This window comes from Puma concolor, chromosome C1 (assembly GCF_028749965.1).
Source record: "Puma concolor isolate L17-30 chromosome C1, mPumCon1.1.hap2, whole genome shotgun sequence".
In the NCBI taxonomy this organism is placed as follows: Eukaryota; Metazoa; Chordata; class Mammalia; order Carnivora; family Felidae; genus Puma; species Puma concolor.
In genome coordinates, this window is record NC_141674.1 from 168,993,705 (window position 1) to 169,012,058 (window position 18,354).

An 18,354-nucleotide genomic window follows, 5' to 3' on the forward strand; every position below is an offset into this window, starting at 1 on the left:
GAATGGGGCATGAACCTCATCTATTATATCCTTTATGTCTGCCTACAGCATCTAATATAGTGCTGGATACTCAATGTGTGCTCAATAAAGGTTGACTGACTAAGCATTTAATACCTTAAAACAGAAATTCAATAAATGTAGTCCCAGTGACCTGAAAGAGTAATGTTTCTCCTTGTGTGTCTAATGGATTACCAAAGAGTGTCTTAGAGCCAGGATTTTAGAAAAAATTGTCAATGCCAAACTCAAGGACACAGCTTCACTGGATAGGGCCTGCCTCAGAGAAAGAGAATTCCTGAAGGATGATAATGAGCTGAAGAAATTCATTGTACCTAGTCCATAGGAATCTAGGCTCCTTAGATGAAAAGGACTCCCTCTGACCCCTCTACCTGCCCTAAAATTGAAGATTTCCTTTTAGGGGAGTGACTATCCCATCTTAAGTCAGAGAACAGTCAGAGCCTAAAAGTCAATATTAGTGACGAGGCTACCTGAGAAAAAACTGCCACAGTGAACGGTACATTCCGCTGCTAATTCCTGTCAGAGCACCACCTACAATGTCCGGCTGCTCTCTGCTCAGTAGCCAGTGTGGACTCTGCCTGCGTAGAAAGTCGTGTATCCTGCTTGTGATGCTGGCCTCTGCACACGGTCCTGGAGAGTCACCTGTACCCTCAAGGATACAAAGCTCTTAGCTCCAGCCCTGTGTGTGACTGGCTTCTCTTCATTTTCCTTTATCCATGCTGGGTCTCAATCTCAACCCCTTGGTTTATGTCTCCTGGGTGAATTTCCTTTCATCTACTCAACTACCAGTTAGGAACTTGTGATTAATTAATTCCTTCTCAGTTTTCAAACCATGAGATTAATTTGGGGAGTAATTGCTGACATTACCCAAACTTTTAAAACAGGAATCAACTGATTTTTTAAAAGAAAGCATCCGGGTTCTGATGATGAAATTACTCTTAAAAATACTTCTTTATGATATTTGGTATACTTAGTATTATGGAAATGATGATAATACTTTGTCAAAGGACAGAAATACACAAAAGTGGAAGGAATAGAATGAATATGAAGCTTTATAATATATTAACATTTACCATTCAGATTTTCAATAATTTAATAGAGTACCAAAGCAAGTTTTATTATTCAACATATTTGCCTCTGGATTATCCATCACAGATATAAATGCTTCTAATTCAATCATGTTTATCTTGAAGGTATACTAATAACTTCACTGTTGATTGCTTTTGTGTTTTGTTTTCAGCTGTGTGTTTGTTATTATGAGAGCAATAAATATAACTTTATGAAAGAAAGAGACAAAATTATATAAAGTGAAATTATATCTAAAGGGAATGGAATAAAGTAAAAATTATTAATAGAAACAGAGCTTTGGGAAATAAATTGATTTTAAAATTAACACTATGGTATGGAAGGTTTTAAAAAATTTGTATACCCTACAAAGAATTAAAATGATTCATGGATGTGTTTTGACTCTGAAACTTACTTAAATTTAATAATTTAGCCTGAAAAATCCTTGGTATTTTATTAAAAAGTTCAATAAGGAATAGCAAATAAACCCTGATAATCACAACCTTCAAGTGGTATTAAGCCAGTAGGTTTATGTCTAATATGTGTCATACTACTATCAAAAAAATAAAAGATAGCAAGTATGGGTAAGGATGGGGAGAAAAGAGAGTTTTGTTCACTGTTGGTGGGAATGTAAATGGGGACAGCTATTAAGGAAAACAGTATGATGATTCCTCAAAAAGCTAAAGATAGAACTGCCATATGATCCAACAATCCCTCTGAGTATATACCCAAAGAACTGAAATGAATGCCTTAAAGTGATATCTGCACTCCCATGTTCATTGCAGCATAGTCAAGATATGGAAACATTAAGCATCCATTGATGGATGAATGGATAAAGAAACTATGATATATATACATACACACTTCACATATACATACACACATATCCATATATACATGACATGTCATATATTTCGTATATAGATATGACTCATTTCATATCTATATGATGGAATATCATTCAGCCTTAAAAAAAGGAAGAGATCTTGCCATTTGAAGTGAACTGGAAGACATCATACTAATTGAAATAAGCCAGACACTCACTAATATGTAGAATCTACAGGGTGCCTGTGTGACTCAGTTGGTTAAGCCTCTGACTCTTGATTTCCATTCAGGTCATGATCTCATGGTTAGACTGAATGCCCTGTTGGTCTGTGCTGGATGGATCCTGCTTGAGATTCCTGCTCATGCTCTCCTTCTGCCTCTTCCCCACCTGAAAAAAATATTTTAAAAAATTTAGAATCTAAAAACGTTGAATACTTAGAAGCAGAGAGTAAGATAATAGTTACCAGGGGCAGGGAGGTGGGGGAAATGGGGAAATGCTGGTCCAAGGGTACAAAGTTGCAGTTACATAGGATAAGTAAATCTAGAGATCTAATGTACAGCATGATGACTATAATTAAAAATATTGTATTAAATAATGGAAATTTTCTAAGTAGATTTCAGGTGCTCTCATCTCACACACACACAAAAGGTAGTTATATGAGGAGATATGTTAATTAGCTTAACTGTAGTAATCATTTCACTATGTTATATACATTAAATCCTCATGTTGTATACCTTAAATATACACTTTTATTAAAAATAAATACATATAAAAATATGTGCCATGTACTCTTCCAACTTTCTCATATATAAGTACTCAATAAATACTAGATGAATTGAGTGTGACCATGTAAAATAGATGTTGATGGTTACTCAGATATGTATCACATTTGGGGCACCTGGGTGGCTCAGTTGGTTAAGCATCCGACTTCAGCTCAGATCACGATCTCACCGTTACTGAGTTTGATCCTTACATCAGGCTCTGGGCTGAGAGCTCAGAGCCTGGAGCCTGCTTCGGATTCTGTGTCTCCTTCTCTCTCTGCCCCTACCCCACTCGTGCTCTGTCTCTCTCTCTCTCTCTCTCTCTCAAAATAGTAAACATTAAAAAAAAAGATATGTAGCTCATTTAGTATAATCCTAATAGTGTACTAAGTAATTCACATGTATTATCCTTATTTAATCCTCATTTATTTCTTGTGAAGTAGGCTTCATCATGCCCATTTTACAATGAAGAAATGGAAGAAATATCAAATAATTTGGCCAAGGTCACAAGGATAACTAGTGGCAGTCTGGGATTCAAATTTAAATCATCTAAAAAAATCTATATTCTTATCATCTACTACACTGTTATATTACGACTTGGCTAGAGCAAGTGATAGTAACAAAATTGTTTTTGCTTCTGGGTAAAGGGTGAATAAGAATTCATCAAATAGAAAATATGTATCACAGTTACATACTATATATCTGAGTACCTGGAACTGACTATCAAGGATATGACTGACTAGTAATTTAATATTTTGTGGTAGGGGAGAAGGAGGAGAGTAGAAGAGAGTCTTCTAGATACTCACCCGAAGAAGAGAAAATTAAATTCAGTCAAAAATATTATCTATAATCCTTTTAGAAAAAGTCTCATATTTAAAAAGCCTCTGATTTCATTGGAAATTGCCAACCATTTCTATTAGAGAAGTGAAGTTACTTTCATTTTATTTCTACAACTGGACTTTTTGATTTGAATTAGCTTTAACATCAGAGATATTCCATAGTCCATTGTTATTGCATTATTAAAAATAACAATCTCAAATGTTCTGTTTTTGATCACAAATCTCTAGGGAAACATCACCTATTCTTCTTACCTCAAGCTTGTATTGTATTAAAGATTTTATTCTTTCCCCGGGGTCAACCTGGAATCATTCCGTCACCTTCTCTTGCTTTGTCCTTTCTTGATAGATGATTCACCCCAAAAGAGATTCAATCAAAACAAGTCACAGGGCAGCAGGACAGATGAGAAGTGTTCACTGAGCAAGGACTGACCTCCATTGTAATTTCTCATAAACTGATGACTCACTTCTGTTGCAAATACTGGCTTTACTGAGTGTTTCTGCTCTGCTGTCTCTATAGCTTTGCCAAAGATGGACACAATGGACTGGCAATATCTTTATTTTCTGGGAAGCAATACTTTTGATTGTTTACAAATTGGCCATATCAATAGTTAATAGAGTCATCAATATCTAGGAGCAAAATTGATTTCAGTGAATACAGAACTGGAGAAAGGACTTAGCAGATTTTCCTTTGGCCTTTTAAAAAACTGCATTTAACTATATATCCCTTCATGGTACCATTTTTTAAATGGTTAATATGTTTGGCTGACAAAGGAAAAATAGAGATCTATAAAGGATTATTAATGATGAAGAATTTAAGAAACAGTAGGAAAAAGTGAGTTGCTGCAGAATGAGATACAGCTGAGCAAGGCAGAAACAAGAGAAAAATGGTCTAACACCATGGAGGAAGATTGTTTCAATTCCAAACTGAAAGAAAAAAATTCATTGCCCCAGGGAACTGACCAGAAACACACCTTTTATGTTCATTTCAGCAGTATTTGTAATGGTTATGACTTAAAAACAATATAAACAATCAGTCATTATGGTTCACTCATGTGAGATAACATCATGCAGACATAAAAATAGGCTGTAGAGGAATATTTGATGACATGAGAAAAATTCATTCAATATTATAAATAAATTAAAAAGCAGATTACAAAATGGTAGATGCAACATGATGAAAATCAGGTAAAACACATGTACTCACATGCACATACCTAATATAAAGATGGAAAAAAACCCACCAAAATGTTATTGGTAATTAGCTTTGGGTTTTGAGCTTATGGATGACCTTTAATATTCTTCTCTATACTTTTGAATATTTCTCAAATTTTCTATAATCAGCATGTAATATCTTTATAATTACAAAATAAAAACAGTCTGCTGCATTTTTAAAAAGGACGAAGAAAACAGAGAGCTTCTATTTTTGACCAAAAGGCTGACTAGGGAACCTCAAGAGCCCTTTCACTAAAAAGAAATTCTGGGCTAAAATATAAATAAAACAAACATATAAAATTCTCTCTTTTAAAAAATATTGCCAAGCTGGTAGAGATAGAGCCTTGAACAAAATCAAAGAGGAAATCCAAGGAGGTAAGGAATAACTCAACTGTCTTTCACTCGGAGGGATATGGCAAACTCGTGAATCAAGCTTTCATTTTCTGAGCCATGTGGAGTGTGAGCAGAGGAGTGTGGAGTTGTCTACCACCGGTCTGGAGCACTGACCTTGCATATTTCATCCCAACTTCGTGTTCAATGTCTCAAACTAATAGTTTGAAATTGGCCATGTGAGTATTTACAACACAGAAACTGGCAAGTGGTACAGATCAGGACATTTTTTTCCCCAAGAGAGCCAGTCTTTAAGCATTTACCAACACACTTCTGAACACAAAGTTTAGGAAGCAAATCCTAGCATCTATGAAAGATAGAGGGTCTAATTGTAGACCATATGAAACTGGGACCCTAAAGAACTCCATAGTTAGTAGAAGAGAGAAGTAAAAAAAGCCATAGAAGGAATCATCAAAGAAACAAACTTGATGTTAGCTGGGGAGGGGGGGCAAAATATCTTTCCTGAAAATTTCAATGTCATGAAAGTTTTAGGACCTGAAACTCACACTACTTATGTGGCCCACAATATTTTAAGCCAAAATTCAAACATGGTCCCAGTTGGTAGAATCCCCAGGCTTCTAGCTGATTCAAATGCAAATCCTTTCTGTGGAAACATGCTTATAACTCAGCCTCAAAAATTAGCACAAGTGAAAAATACTAGCTCACATTAAAAAATGAAAATAACACCCAAGAAAATAAGATGGTAAGAAACAAGACAGTAAAATCAGACCTCCAAAAGTTTAATATATTTAAGCTGCACACAAATTAGAAACAAGTTTAATATAAACAAATAAAAGAGAGAACTGCAAATATGAGACCAGAGAGTTATTAAAATAGAAAAAAATAGACTCGAAGGAAACAAATAACACTTCCAGAAATAAAAAAAAAATCAAGTAATGGAAATTAAAAACAGTGGACAATTTAAACAATGTTAGACACAGCCGAAGGCATCATTCATTAGGAGAATCAGAAGGCAGATCTAAAGAAAGTATCCAGGATGCAGCAAAAAGTGTCAAAGAAGCGGCAAATATGTAGAAGGGGTTAGGAGATGTGACAGAATGATTAGGGGGACACCTGTGGGGTAAATCCATAAACAAAAGCGTGGGGGGGTGATTAGTATTACACTTAGGACAATAGTTACCTGTGGGATCAAGTGAAGCATTGGATCGTTTGCATATAGGGCTTTAAACACTGGTAATATATTCTATGTTGTAAGACTGGCCACGGGGACAGTGGTGTGGGTACTGGGGAGGCAGTGGCCTGGCCTGCCAGTGTGTGGGCAGCAGTAGCAGAGGCAAACAACAATCAAATAAACAAACAAAAAACCCCCCAAACAACGAAAAAGATGGGCAGTGGGTATATAGGTGTTCCTCTTTATTTTTATTCTTAAAATGTATAATAAATACTCTTTTTTATGTTGTCAGTATTTAACATTTACAAAGTAGCCTGAGAGGAAATACTCCATAGTGTTAATTGTATCTGCATTTGAGTCATGAGACTATGGGTATTTTTATTTTTCCATATTTTCTGGGACTTGCAAATTTTTCTATGAAACTGTATTAAATTTACAATAAAGATATATGATAAACACACTTTTTAAAAAAGAAACATGTGGTTTCCCAACATGATAAATGTCTTTGCATAAAATAGCAAACTCAGGTGATCCAATTACCTAGGACTTTGTCTTTTATTTACAGATAAATAAAATTTTAAATGCTGCATACAGAAGAGGGAAAGCTCCTTTGGGTTGTTTTTTCTCTGGTGAGTAAAAACATAATATCAAGTTTTCCAGTGAATTAGGAACTCTTTGGAGTAAATTTCTCTTTGGAACTTATGCAGATCCTTAAACTGAATTACTTCAGTTTCTTAATTATATTTAGTGACAAATTAATTAGAGATCTGAGATCGGTAAAATTATAAGACTACTGAGATTTAAACTTGTTTCAAACAGAGTCGATGGCAAAGATAACACTGATTTAATTTTTGACATAATGTGCTTACAGAAAGAAAGAGTTAGAATGAGGTGCATTAGTAAGAGACACACTGACTCTGGTAGGTTTTTAGACAAAGAATTTGCTTAAGCTTCAAAGCATTTTTAATAACTAGCTGAATAATCAAATCCTAAAGAGAAAAGAAAAAAAAAAAGACTGTTTTGAAGTGCTGAATTCAACTTACTATAAAATTACAGTTTGGAAAATCATATAAGGGAAATAATGAGATAAAAAATTTCTTAAAATGTCATTGGAAGTTGCTTCAGTTTTTCTAACGTAAAAAAAATAAGCTATATTGTTATATGCTCAAGGGTGAATACTGTTCCCCGTTAGAAAAGTATAGCTTAGCTTGCAATTTTTATTTTAAGTGACCTAAATTAAGTTGTCTTAAACATTCTTTTGGTTTCCAGCCACATTTATTGAGGTATAATCATAGACAGTGAAATGTACATATATTATACATAGAGTTCAATTGAATTTAACAAGTACATATACCTGTGTGTAACCCCAGCACCTATAAAGACCACTGCCATCACCTCAGAACTTGCCCTGGTACCCTGTCAACTCATAATCCCATGCAACCAGTGTCCTGATTTTTATTATCAGTGATTGCATTTGAGTTTTCAAGAACCATGGAGTAATTCACTCTTCTGTGTCTGGCTTCTTTCCTGCAGCATGTTTTAGAAATTGTTTCATGTTTTTCTTACTGTATCCCCTGATTTGTTTATTCATTTTCCTGTTGATGGCCACCTGGGCTGATTCCAATCTTGAGCAATTACAAATAAAACTGCTATGAATGTTTTTGTACAAGGCATTAGTGAACACTATGTTTTAATTTGTTTTAAATACTTAGGTGTGGAATTGCTGAATTATAGAGTAAATAAATATGTTTTTTAAAACAAACTGCCAAAGTGTTCTCCAAAGTGGTTGTACCATTTGACACTCCCACCGTGAACGTATGAGAGATTTGATTGATTCACTCCGTGACAACATTGTTATTGCTAGTTGTTTTCATTTTAGTCATTTTAGTGGGTGTATAGTGTGGTGTAATTATCTCTTCTTGAATATTCTTGTCTGGTCTTGATATCAGGGAAATCTGGCCTCATAAAACAGACTGGGCACTATTTCCTCTTCGTGTATTTTCTGAAACTGTGGGAAGTTTTATATTCGTGTTTCACATGAAGGGTTTTAGATCTTTGACAGATATAAACCTATCAAAGCTGTCTGTATATCCTCCTGTTAGTTTTTGTAATTTCTAATTGCTGTCTACCTTGAATTTGTTCTGTTTCATCCAAATTGTTTAACTTACTGGCATAAAATTGTTTATAATATCCTTTTTTGCCCTATAACATCTGCAGAATTTATAATGATGTCCCCTGCCTTCTAAAATTCCTAATATTGGCTATTTGTGTTTTATCTTTTATTTATTTATTTATTTATTTATTTATTTATTTATTTGAGAGAGAGAGAGAGAGAGAGAGAGAACGTACACACAAGAGCACGAGCAGGGAGGGGTAGAGGGAGAGAGAATCTTAAGCAGGCTCCACGCCCAGCAATGAGGAGCCTGGCAGTGAGATCATGACCTAAGCCAAAATCAAGGGTCAGAGGCTTAAGCCACTGAGCCACCCAGGCTCCCTTTATCTCTTTTATTGATCAGTCCTGTTTTATACTTATCAATTTTATTAATCTTTTTTAAAAACCAATTTTTGTTATATTGTTCATTTTTCTGTTTTTGTCAATTTTCTATTTCACTGATTTCAACTCCTATCTTATTAGATCGCTTCTTTTACTTATGTTGAGTTTAACTTACTCTAATTTTTCCAGCATCTTAAATTGGAAGCATAGGGTCATTTCATCTGCATCTTTCTAATATATTGAAGCTTATAAAAATAAAAACAAAAATATAGATAACAAATAAATAATAAAAGCTCATAATATTACCTTCAACAATAATGAGTATATACATTCTAATATAGAAATTTATATTTGAAGTATAAGCCTACTTCTAAGCACAGCTTTTAGCTGCATGCCAAAAATTTTGAAATGTTGGTTTTCAATTGTTATTCCATTCTAAATATTTTTAATTTCTCTTGTGATTTCTTCTTTGGTCCATGAGTTACTTATAACTATGTGTTTAGGGGCACCTGGGTGGCTTAGTCAGTTAAGCGTCCAACTTCTGCTCAGGTCATGATCTCACGGCTTGTGGGTTAGAGCCCTGCATTTAACTCTATGCTGACAGCTCATAGCCTGGAGCCTGCTTCAAATTCTGTGCCTCTTTCTCTCTATGCCACACCTCCCCCCACCCCCCACCCCCATGCTCTATCTCTCTCTCCCTCTCAAAAATAAACAAACTTAAAAAAAAATAAAATAAAGACATATGTTGTTTATTTTCCAAATATTTGGAGATTTTTAAAGATATCTTCATGTTATTCATTTCTAACTTAGTACTGTTGTGGTCAGAAAACATATTCCAAAGATTCCAACCTTATTGAGACTTGTTTTATGGTCCAATGTAAGCACTATCTTGATAAATTTGCTATGTGCAATTGAGAAGAACTTGTATGCTCTTATTTTGGGCTATAGTGTTCTACAAATGACAATTAGATCAAGTTAGTTGATAGAATTTCTCCAGTCTTCTATATCTTTACTAGTTTTTTTTTTTTTTTTTTTTTTTGTCTGCTCGCTCTATCACTTACTGAGGTGCTAAAATCTCTCACTAGCTTTGTCTCACTAGCTTTGTCTCACTAGCTTTGTCTATTTCATACTAATTACTTCAAGCATTTAGGAGCTTTGTTATTAGGTGTATACATATTGTCTTCTGTTGTATTATTATGAGATGTCTCTCTCTTATCTAGGAATACTCTTTGAAGCATTTGATATATCTGTGTTTAATTCTATCATGTTTGTGTTTTTTTTTTTATTCTTTTTTCTATTTGTCCTGTTTGTTCTTTTTATCTGTTTCTCCCTTATCACCTTTTGGGTGAATCAAATATTTCTTTTTTAATATTATATTTTAGCTTCTCTGTTGACTTTTTAGCTGAGTCTTTGTGGTTTCTTAGTGGTTGCTCTGGGGGTTACAGTATGCATCATTAACTTTCATAGTATGTATCCCCCAAATATCTATTATTTCATCAATAATGTAAGCACTTTACAACAGTGGACTTGCCTCTCTTCCCTCCCATTGTGCTATTCTTATATGCCTAACTTTACACATGCTGTAAATCACACAATATATTGTTTTTTTAATTTAAGGAATCAGTAGTTTCTAAAATAAAATTTGAATATATATATTCAAATATATAATTTTATATCTGGTAACTTTTCTATCTGGCATATTTTTCCTTCAGTCTTAAGAAATTGTCTTAGCATGCCTTTTATTGCAGATCTGATGAAGAAGAATCTTTTCCTCACTTGTCTTCATGTACGATGTCTTCACTACACCTTCATTTTGAAGACAGTTTTTGCTAGATATAGCATATTAGATGGCAGTTTTTTCTTTCAGCCCCTGAAATTCAGCCCCTGAAAGTGCAGCCTCCATTTTTCTTTAATGAGGAGTTAGTCGACTTTCTTATTGCTGCTCACCTGTATGCCATGTTTTTTATTCTCTAGATGCTTTCAAGTCTTTTAGCAGTTTGCTTATGATGTGCCTTCCTGTAGTTTACTTTGCATTTATCCTCCTTAGGGTTTGCTGAATTTCTCAGATATGCGGATTAATGATTTTCATCAGTTTAGGATTTTTTGGCCCCATTTTGTCTCTGCCCTTTTTGTACAACTCCAATTACATGTATTATTGACCATTTTATACTGTCCCACTTATCTCAGATATGTGTTCCACTTTACTTTTTTCTTTCTCAGTTTTCTCTTTGTGTTTAAGTTTAGATAATTTCTATTGACTTACCCTTAAGTTCATTAGTTTGTTCCTATGGTATGTCCTCTGGGCATATAAGCCCATTAATAACTTTTCATCTTGGTCATCATAATTCTCATTTCTAGGACTACTGTGTGGCTCTTATTTATAGTTTGCATATAATATATGCCCCATTTTTTTCTGATATTCCCCATTTTTTCACATGTATTGTTCATTTTTTCCCATGAGTTCTTTTAACACTTCCTATTGTGGCCACATAGTTGTGTTAATCATTCACCAGAGTCTCCCTCATCCTGCATCTCTGATTGGCAATATACTTCAGAAGGGCAGAGGTCAAGAGATAGGGGTATGGCCTATAATGGTACAGCCAACAGAATTAATTGGTTACATAGCATTCTCCTAAAACTTAAATTATTCTCCTAAACTCACAATCCCAAGTCTCTTAGCGTTAAGAACATTATAAAAATTACTGGCAGCCCTACTACATTGCAAAGGTGCATGCCAATGCGAATTTATGTTGCATTTGAGGCAGAAGCTGAAATCATTGGATCGGTAGGGATCAAAATATTACCTTTAGATGTGTCCAAAGAGGAGAGAAATCTTTCTTCCAAAGTAGATTCCACAACCTTCCACAGTAAACTTGTTCAATTTCTCTGACAGGAATATATTTCTTCAAAAAAAAAAAAATCATGAAGTGCTGAAGAACAGTTTTGACTATTGTTTTCCAAATAGACAGTTAACTAATCAGCATGGTTTGTGGGAGTAAAACTGTAACTAACATATCTGAAGGTTATTCCTGAAGATTTCAAAGAAGCTGGTTTAGGAAAACAAAACAAAACAAACTCAACAGTGATAAAAATAATGTAACAAACATTGAAAATATTTTAATAATTACGTTTATGTTGTGAAACTATTCAGGGGGAAAGGATGAATGAGAAGAAATCTCCATCATTATTAAGAACATCTGTTAAGTGCATATTAGTTTTATGTGGTAGGTATTATATTAATTGCTGTGCAAAAAGTTCAGGGGTCATTACTGTGCATATCAGTTAGCTTTTGTTGTGTAGCAAACTACTCTAAATCCAATGATTTAAGGAGGAAACATTTATTAATTCTTAAAGCTCTGAGGGTTGCCTCCTGGTCTGTGCCAGCCAGGTCAGGGCCCACTCCCATTTGGTGCTTGGCAGCCAGTTTGGTCTGGAGGGGTGCGGGTGCTTTTTTTTTTATATGTGGCAATTGGCTCGGTGTCAGCTAATGGCATGGCCACAGCCACTCATGATCCAGCAAGCTTAGCATGGGCTCATGCACTTGGTAAAGGAAAGATTTCTAGCATCAGAGAGGACAAGCCCCAATGCATAAGACTATTCAAGCTTCCCTGTGCATCATGTGTGCTAATGATCTGTTGGCCAAAGCAAGTCATATACCCACATGCAAACCTCTCACAGAGGTGTAAAAATAGATTCCTATTGTGAGCAGGCCAAAATTTGAACTAGGATTCAGATTAAAAACTCAGCTTCAGTGTTGGGTATCTCATTTGGTTTCAACAGTGCAGTAATAAGAATATACCTCTTAATGATAAGTGGCACCAGGAAAGGGATTAGAGAAATGGCCATGGTGCAGTCTCCCACATCACACACCTTTGGTTACCGTTTACATGAGGCAATAATTCCAACTGCATTTGAATTGGAAAGAAGGTCAAAAGCACAGTTTACTATAGGAGATTTTACACATCTGTATCTTTTTTCTTTTAACTTGCTTTTGCTACTGAAAAGAAAGTATGCAAATCCTAAGCATTTATCAGTCAATGCACTGGCACAAAATACATTGTGTAACTAACACCTATGTTTGGGATTAGAACAATACCAGCATCCCCATAGTCCCATTTATCCTTTCTCTCAACATACTCCACTCTCCTCCCCCAGAGTAACCACTATCCTCACTAGATTGTTTTGCCTGCTTTCCTACTTCATACTGTCCAGAACATACAACATGTGCTCCTTTGAATTTGACTTATTTTGTTCAACATATGTGCCTTTTTTTTTTTAAAGTAGGCTCTATGCTCAGCACAGAGCTTAACATGGGGCTTGAACTCATGACCCTGAGATCAAGACCTGAGCTGAGATCAAGAGTAGGTATTTAACCACCTGAGCCTCCCAGACATCCCAAAGTATATGCTCTCTTGTTTTATCTATGATATTGGACATACCTATGGTTTTATTTTCATTTCTGTACAGTATCCCATTGCATGAATAAACTACTAATTTATTATTCATTCTACAGTTGTTGGACATTTGAGTTGTTCCCAATTTTTTGCATTAAGAATAATGCTATTCTGAACATTCTTTTACACATCTTTTGGTGCACATATGTACATATTTCTGTTGGGAAGAAAAAAGATTTAAAAAGTTCACTGTTCTTACTGTTTGTGTAAGTAGGTACCCAACATGCAGTGTTTTTTTTCTCCAGCTTAATTGAAGTATAATTGACAAATAAAATTGTAAGATATTTAAAGTACACAAAATGATGATTTGATGTATATATACATTGTGAGTTTTCTCCCATCTATCACCTCACTTCTCACTTTTTTGTGTGAGAACATTTATGTTCTGCTTTTTACAAATTTCAATGATAGAATACAGTGTTATCAACTATAGTCACCATGTTATATATTAGATCTTCCCCTTATTCATCTTATAATGGAAAGGTTGTACCCTTTTACCAACCTCCCCTCATTTAACGGGTAGTGTTCTACTATGCACTATTGAACGTCTAGTAGTGGAATTGCCGGCTGATAGGAAGCATGTATGTTCAAGTTTAGCGGATGCTGTCAAACAATTTTCTAAAGTAATTTTTACTCATTTACACTTCCTTTGCCTCTGTGCATTTTTCCTTTAATTTGATGTTATGCATAAATTTTACCTTCATTTTGGTATCCTAGGTTTTAAGCTAATATGTTCTTGTCTCCTACTTTCTCTTGCTCTACTCTAAAATAGTTATGTTTGGACTCCAATTGGGCTAACAGTAGTTGATTCTTCATTTAAAACTTCACAAAATCGCAGGAATCCTAAAGTTTATCAAATTATTCTGCCTAGCAAATAAACCAAAATATTCAGTTTCCCTGTTTGTTAATCATTGAGCATCTGCAAGAGATTTTTAGATTTGAACCTGGGGCTACAAAGGAATGTATAATTGAACTTCTGACCTCTGAGAAGTATGTACAGTAGAGGACTTTTTTATCGGCAACTCCCGGCTCCTCCCCGGCGCCTCTCACCTCTCTTACCACTTCTCCAATACTTGCCGCTAGCCAAGGTGAGCAATGCGGGATCTTTCATGAGCCACAAATACAATTTATCCTCTTCTCTTTTCTCTCTTCGGAAAACTACCCATAAGAATTTCCTTTTCTCCCTTTTTAGACAAAAAATACTGTTAAGGACACAAACAAAATTATTCTCAAAACTTGAGGAATGGTGGCAATATTTACTTTCGCATTTTGTATTTGAAGAAGAGTCTGCAGGTATTTGTATATAATGGGATTTTCAGACTGCCTTTATATTGTGTAAGAGGATTGCAAGTGTTTGCAGTGTCCTTACTGTTCAGTATTTCATACTGTAAATGATCAGGAGAATACATTAGTTGTTAAGGTAAAGTATCTTTGTGGCTTAAAGGAGGTATTACAGCTCTCAAAATAGCTGCAGTTAGTCCTTTTCATTGGTAATATGAAACCAATTTTTGTTTGTGAATTGAATTGTTACATCTGTACAATACATTTCAGAGCCCACAAAGAGTGCTATGGGAAAAGTGAGGTTCTGTTATCGACAAAAATAGATCATCAGTAATAAAATTAACCTCATTTAAAATTAACCTCATTTAAAATCACTAGTAATAAAATTAACCTAATTTAAATCGCTCACTTAGATGTTTCTATAAAGTACTAAGAGCCACCCAAAGGCACTTTGTTGTATTTTTTCCACAGGACATCTTTATTGGGTATATATTTATTTCCTTCTATCTTTCTTCGAGTAAAAGTAGGTAAGCACAAATATGGTGAGGTGGGAATAGCTGCCTTTACCGTCCAAATGATTCCATCCTGTTCATCAACAGGAATCACCCTGAATTAATACAGATGTTTCTAGTGCAAGTGGTATAAATCCAGATCAAGTAGCTTAAATAGAAAAAGGATTCATTGGCTCATAAAACTGAGAGTTTAGCTTCAGCCACATTTCAATTAATTAGGGACTCAGACAGAATTGTCTCCGCCTCCATCTGGGGGCTGCTTGCTTTTGAGATGCACTGCTCCTTTCTACTGCAGATTGGCTGTTTCCCCAGGACCATGGATGCTCCAGCTTCAATAAACAGCCTTCGTGCTCCGTGTGCCTTTAGACATGGCCCTGTGTTTCACGCCCCAAACTGCAGAACTACCGGGGAAGGATTCTGGGTAGATCAGCTCAGGTCACATGCTCATTCCTGAAACCATTACATTGCTCAGGGGATTGGGTCCTCTGTATGGCCAGGCAAAGGAGTGCTTTTATTGGCAGGTTCTCAGAATTATCTGATCAGAGAGAAGGAATAATCCTCAGACAAAAATTGCAAATGCTGAGTACAGCCTTCAAAGGGACTTCACATGTATTCGTCATAAAAACTGTTGGGGAAGGGACAATCTCTGGTTAAACAAAACAAGGTGTTATATAAAGTATGGGACTCATAAGGACTCTTAATTCATACCAGATACTTGTTTCAGGATCTTTTCCTGGAGGGACTCTAACTCGTAGGAGATTAAATCCCATTTTCCCAATCTTTTAGGTCTTATGATGCATGAAATTACTAATTAAATGACTAGTTAATTCACTTTAGCAACCATTTGATGGTCACTGAAGTGTTTGATCAAAAATTGAGGTGTTTGGTTATTGGATAATCTAATTCTCTATTATAGGATTAAAAATAATACAATGGTCACAGCTGGTTATTTTCCATTCCTAAAATGTATTGGTTATAAAAAATTTACAGTGAGAAACCAGAACCTATAGGAGACAATCTTATTAACAGGCTAAGAATCATGCATCCATTTGCAAAAAAAAACTCCCTCTTAAAATGTCAACAAGAATGTCTTCCCTAAAATGATATGGTATTTTGCTTAAACAAAAACAATTGGAACATTGCTGTCCATTACTCTATTAAATGAGTATTAAATACTCATTTAAAACAAATCTTACCCTTACAAAAAGTAGAGGACAGAATAGTAAGACACAGCTTCATATGACTGGGCACAGTGATGTTCCCAGAATAAGCACTATTATTGTGATCCACTGAAGGGTAGTTCCTAAGTGCTAGGTCTATGGCTGTGGTGGTCAGCTAGGGACGACATTACCTTGGCAGTGTCTGGAAACATTTTTGATTGTTATTGACTGGGAGATTGGTGTTACTGGCATCTAGCAGCTAAGGCCAGGGATACTGGTAAACATTGTACAATGTGCAGGACAGCCCCCACAATAATTAAGTGACCCCAAGTGTCAATACTACTGAGGTTAAGAAGCTCTGGTCTATACAAGGTGCAGACAGAAAGGCAATATTTACCACAAAACTCATGGCTGATTAATGTATTATCTACCTAAGGGGGTAAGATAAAAAATAAAAGTGATCTCGCAGTGCAATATACAGGTGCTAATCACACGCTCTTTACTGCATGTGCCCTGAATTGCATCAAACGATACAGAAGGAAAAGCCATTGTTGGGTTCTACATCAGAGCAACTTTCACATCAATAGCAAGGTGGATGTGTGTTGAATCTTGGGTAGGTGAATAGAAGAAGGATAAATTTCAGGTGGAGGGTAGGAAGGAGGCAAAAATTCAGAAATGAGAGAAACAGCAGTGTCTTTTCAGGACAGTAAATAAGCAGCCCAGCTATTGCAGGGTTTGTGTGGTAGGGTAGCCTTAAGAAAAAAATCTTTCACCAGTCATGTGAGATAAAGCCATGGGTGGAGTCCTGGCCTTGCCACACTTTAGCTGGGTAGACACCAGTGTGCAAGCTGTAAAACTGGGATATCTTCTTACCTTACAGTTGTTGATGTGAAACTTAGGGATTCTAAACTGCCTGCCCCAAAGTAGTGCTCAAAGGATGGCAGCTTCTAGAACACACATTAAGAAAGACAGGTTGAACTTGAACTTTAAGGAAACCAGACAGAGTAACAGCCTGGGAATTTACATTTATCCTCTAGGCTAGAGGAGTCATTGAACTTCAAAGTACAAAGAAGTGACAGGATGGAAATAATACTTTAGATTATTGAATTCAGAATTGAGGTAGATAGCACATAGGTGGTCACTGTACTATTCTTTTGACCTTTCTGAATAGCTAACATTTTTCAAAGTGTGAGTTTTTACTTTTTAAACTTTATTTTGTTTTCCCCTGCAAGGACTTAGGCTCAATTGAAAACAGGTCCTGTTTGCTCTTTGCTATCTCCTCGGAACAGTACTTGGAGCACAGTAGGATGATGAATAAACTAAGTCAGGCCACAACATACAAAGGGCCAGAACTATGGTGGTGGTGGCATTCTGGGTGGGAAGACAGTGACACATGCCAAAGATTTCCAAAAGCAATACTGATAGAATTTGGTGATCTGGGGAGAGGGGACCAGCTTTGAAAATTCAAAAATGGGAGATCTGTGGAATTGACTGCAGCTAAGTGAGAAAAGATGTGGCTCTGAGGAAAAATGAATTGTATTTTGGATCCATGAAATATGAGGAGTAGGCCAATGAAGTGCAGAACTAAAACTCAGCTAAAGTTTTAGAGCAAGACGGGACTGCTGAGGTTAGCAAAGTAAATGAGTTTTCTCACGAAAGATGACAGAAAACTTCTCCCACTATTATGAGCAGAAAGTAAAAGAGTGATGAGGTTGGTGTAACAAATAGTGTCATTTCAAGATTAAATAATAGCTTTTGAGGGTCTAGAGTTACAAACTAGCTACTCAAAAGCTAATTCACCCAAAGGGATCATAATGTGTGGAGTTTTAATAAAATAACTTTGGGCTGTTTTAAACTTAAAAATAAATCATTTTCAACATTTAAAAATCAGAAGCTGGGGCGCCTGGGTGGCGCAGTCGGTTAAGCGTCCGACATCAGCCAGGTCACGATCTCGCGGTCCGTGAGTTCGGTCCCGTGTCAGGCTCTGGGCTGATGGCTCAGAGCCTGGAGCCTGTTTCCGATTCTGTGTCTCCCTCTCTCTCTGCCCCTCCCCCGTTCATTCTCTGTCTCTCTCTGTCCCAAAAGTAAATAAAAAACGTTGAAAAAAAAAATCAAAAAAAAAAAATCAGAAGCTATGTAAAAATCTTAATTCTTTAATTCTCTTGAGAATCTGGCATATTTGTCAGTCTTTGGACTTCTTAAAAAATTTTTTT